This window comes from Somniosus microcephalus, chromosome 34 (assembly GCF_052327205.1).
Source record: "Somniosus microcephalus isolate GS21.2 chromosome 34, FLI_Smic_1.0, whole genome shotgun sequence".
In the NCBI taxonomy this organism is placed as follows: Eukaryota; Metazoa; Chordata; class Chondrichthyes; order Squaliformes; family Somniosidae; genus Somniosus; species Somniosus microcephalus.
The window spans coordinates 5,977,455-5,981,900 of record NC_141020.1 but is presented as its reverse complement, the minus strand read 5'-3'; the positions used below and the strand labels follow the sequence as shown (position 1 = coordinate 5,981,900).

At 47.3% G+C, this 4,446-nt stretch overlaps 1 pseudogene; it reads left to right on the top strand.

The window, feature by feature from the left end:
* The first annotated feature begins 1,676 nt into the window (after nucleotides 1-1,676).
* Nucleotides 1,677-2,777, top strand: LOC147096686 (uncharacterized; annotated as a pseudogene).
* The last annotated feature ends 1,669 nt before the right edge of the window (nucleotides 2,778-4,446 follow it).

The following is a 4,446-nucleotide window of genomic DNA, read 5'->3' as shown; positions in this document are numbered from 1 at the left end:
CGTGGATGGGAGTGGTGGGCGCGGGTTGGCTGCGATCTCCTGGACTGGTTCCCGTCGCCTGAGGGGGTCGCAGAGGAACTTTCCAGGGTATTTTTCCTGGGATTTTGTGGGCTCTCCCAGGAGATCACATGGCTGCAGAGCGCAGGAGAGAGGAAGTGTTTAGTCAGGATGCTCTGGCCATCACGGTGTGGGCAGGCTTGATGGACCAGTGGGTCTGTTCCTGCCCATCCATTTCATATGTATGTTCGTATAGTCCCCCCAGGTAACAGCTTATGCAGAAAGTCCTTCCTTTTATTAGACCCTAAAACAACACAGGCCTGAAACCATTTGTGCTTACAGTGTGATATTGGAAAATGGAATGTGCTGCATACATACATTATTTAAAATGGACTCATCTATGTCTTCTTTCCTCCTTCTAAGTTAAACTAGATCAAGGCATTCAAAAGAAGGCACCCATTGACAAGGATATAGAATTGCCTGCAGGCCAAGGGTTGAAGAGGTCTTCTAATGCAACTCCTACAAAAAAATCTTTTTCAACTCCAAAATTGTCATCTGTGGAGAGTCTAAAAGAGAGTTCAAGGATTGGTCTAAAGGAGAGATCAATGGATGGTCTAAAGGACATTTCAATGGATGGTCTAAAGGACATTTCAATGGATGGTCTAAAGGACAATTCAAGGGATGGTCTGAGGGACATTTCAAGGGATGGTCTAAAGGACATTTCAAGGGATGGTCTAAGGGAGAGTTCAAGGGATGGTCTAAGGGAGAGTTCAAGGGATGGTCTAAGGGAGAGTTCAAGGCATGGTCTAAAGGACATTTCAAGGGATGGTCTAAGGGAGAGTTCAAGGGATGGTCTAAAGGACATTTCAAGGGATGGTCTAAGGGAGAGTTCAAGAGATGGTCTAAGGGAGAGTTCAAGGGATGGTCTAAAGGACATTTCAAGGGATGGTCTAAGGGAGAGTTCAGGGGATGGTCTAAGGGAGAGTTCAAGGGATGGTCTAAAGGACATTTCAAGGGATGGTCTAAGGGAGAGTTCAAGAGATGGTCTAAGGGAGAGTTCAAGGGATGGTCTAAAGGACATTTCAAGGGATGGTCTAAAGGACATTTCAAGGGATGGTCTAAAGGACATTTCAAGGGATGGTCTAAGGGAGAGTTCAAGGGATGGCCTAAAGGACATTTCAAGGGATGGTCTAAGGGAGAGTTCAATGGATGGTCTAAGGGAGAGTTCAATGGATGGTCTAAAGGACTTCAAGGGATGGTCTAAGGGAGAGTTCAAGGGATGGTCTAAAGGACATTTCAAGGGATGGTCTAAGGGAGAGTTCAAGAGATGGTCTAAGGGAGAGTTCAAGGGATGGTCTAAAGGACATTTCAAGGGATGGTCTAAAGGACATTTCAAGGGATGGTCTAAAGGACATTTCAAGGGATGGTCTAAGGGAGAGTTCAAGGGATGGTCTAAAGGACATTTCAAGGGATGGTCTAAGGGAGAGTTCAATGGATGGTCTAAAGGACTTCAAGGGATGGTCTAAGGGAGAGTTCAAGGGATGGTCTAAGGGAGAGTTCAAGGGATGGTCTAAGGGAGAGTTCAAGGGATGGTCGAAGGGAGAGTTCAAGGGATGGTCTAAGGGAGAGTTCAATGGATGGTCTAAAGGACTTCAAGGGATGGTCTAAGGGAGAGTTCAATGGATGGTCTAAAGGACTTCAAGGGATGGTCTAAGGGAGAGTTCAAGGGATGGTCTAAGGGAGAGTTCAAGGGATGGTCGAAGGGAGAGTTCAAGGGATGGTCTAAGGGAGAGTACAAGGGATGGTCTAAGGGAGAGTTCAAGGGATGGTCTAAGGGAGAGTTCAAGGGATGGTCTAAGGGAGAGTTCAAGGGATGGTCTAAGGGAGAGTTCAAGGGATGGTCTAAGGGAGAGTTCAAGGGATGGTCTAAGGGAGAGTTCAAGGGATGGTCTAAGGGAGAGTTCAAGGGATGGTCTAAGGGAGAGTTCAAGGGATGGTCTAAGGGAGAGTTCAAGGGATGGTCTAAGGGAGAGTTTGATGGAGAGAAGAAAACACCAAAGCATGAGAGGGAACCAGGTGCATTTTTACCTGAGAAAGTCAAATTGCCTCATATGGTTAGCCCAGTTGATCCAATCAGTTCAGAGAACCAAAATAATACTATTAGTGGAAAATATGGGATTCCGAGTAGCACAAGTCAGGACATCGGTGATCCTGGCTTTGACATTTTAAGCAGCTGTGACCTGGTTAGACAACCTCTTTCCGACGGATATCAAGAACAGGTGTCAGTCACTGTAGATGCCCTGGGTAACACTGAGGAGGGCTCCGTTTGTTGTCTGATAAATCCTAACATATATTATGGTGGAAACCAAGACAACTGGAGAGAGAGTCTCCATACCCTGATCCGATTTTATGGATTCAGGTAGCCCAAAGAAACTAATGTTGCAGAGGACAGGGCTGCCACGAGACCCTTAGTACTGTTCAAAAGGTCCATTATTAGCCGAGCCCATCAGCTGTCGCATGGGCAGAGAGTCCTAAACAAGATTTCTTTGAGGAGCGCCAGGAAACGACCAGATACAAAGTTCTGGCATGTGTTCCCAATGCCCTGGCAACAGAGCTTCCTCACCGTGACCCAAGGTGGCATCAGTCAGTTTGGTGCTTTAGAACTGAACTGGTTGTCGGTTGAATTGGATGACGGAAGCCTCAGCCCCAAGCACTGCAATCATCAAATTCCTTGTCACAGCCGCAGAGGACGTGGTGAAAGACAAAAATATCATGAATAAAACGTGTACATTTAAACCGCCGGGGGATTGTTAGAATCATTGCATGCAGGTAAGCATGCAGGTGCAGCAGGTGGTTAAGAAGGCAAATGGTATGTTGACCTTCATAGCGAGAGGGTTCGAGTACAGGAGCAAGGATGTCTTGCTGCAGTTGTACAGGGCCTTGGTGAGACCACACCTTGAGTATTGTGTGCAGTTTTGGTCGCCTTATCTGAGGAAGGATGTTCTTGCCATGGAAGGAGTGCAGCGAAGATTCACCAGACTGATACCTGGGATGGCAGGAATGACATATGAGGAGAGATTGGGTCGATTGGGCTTATACTCGCTGGAGTTTAGAAGAATGAGAGGGGATCTCATTGAAACTTATAAAATTCTAACAGGGCTAGACAGACTAGATGCAAGAAGGATGTTCCCGATGGCGGGGGAGTCCAGAACCAGGGGTCACAGTCTAAGGATAAGGGGTAGGCCATTTAGGACAGAGATGAGGAGGAATTTCTTCACCCAGAGAGTGGTGAACCTGTGGAATTCTCTACCACAGAAGGCAGTTGAGGCCAATTCATTAAATATATTCAAGAAGGAGTTGGATATATTTCTTAAGGCTAAAGGGATCAAGGGATATGGGGAGAAGGCAGGGACAGGGTACTGAATTGGGATGATCAGCCATGATCTCATTGAATGGCGGAGCAGGCTCGAGGGGCCGAATGGCCGACTCCTGCTCCTATCTTCTATGTTTCTATTGTCCCGGTTCAAATACGTGATGCTTGCACCCGCAGGAGTTGCAGTTCGGAGAATTGAGGCTCCAGTGTGGGAGCCCTCCCTCTTGGAGTTACACTGTCAACTTGGTGCTCAAGTGCTTCATTCACCATGTCTTCTACCCTACTGTTTCAACAACAACACATTGCATTTATATAGCACCTTTAACACAGTAAAATATCCCAAGGCGTCATCAGGAGCGACTATCAGACAACGTTTGACACCGAGCCACATCAGGAGGCATTAGTACCATAGCAAAATACTGCGGATGCTGGAAATCTGAAATAACAACAGAAAAAGCTGGAAAAACTCAGCAGTGACTGAGAACTGTTCTGACAAAGGGTTTCGACCTGAAACGTTGACTCTATTTCTCTCTCCACGGATGTTGCCTGGCCTGCTGAGTTTTTCCAGCTTTTTCTGTTGTTATTTAAGGAAACATTAGGGCAGGTGACCAAAAGCTTGGTCAAAGAGGTCGGTTTTAAGGAGCCTCTTAAAGGAGGAGAGAGAGGCGGAGAGGTTTAGGGAGGGAATTCCAGAGCTCGGGGCCCAGGCAGCTGAAGGCACGGCTGCCAATGGTGGGGCGATGGAAATCGGGGATGCGTAACAGGCCAGAATTGGAGGAGCGCAGAGATCTCAGAGGGCTGGAGGAGGTTACAGAGATAGGGAGGGGGGCGAGAGGCCATGGAGGGATTTGAACACAAGGATGAGAATTTTTAAATCGAGGCGTTGCCGGACCGGGAGCCAATGTCGGTCAGCGAGCTCAGCGGTGATATGATGATGTCTGACACCATGGGCTTTGTCTCCTCACACGGGCTTAAAAAAAGAGTAAGGTTCTCAATGTGCAATGATTTGCCTTGCAGCCTGACAATCACCAGAAACTAGGTATTACATTTCATTTCACATCCTCATAGCTGACAGA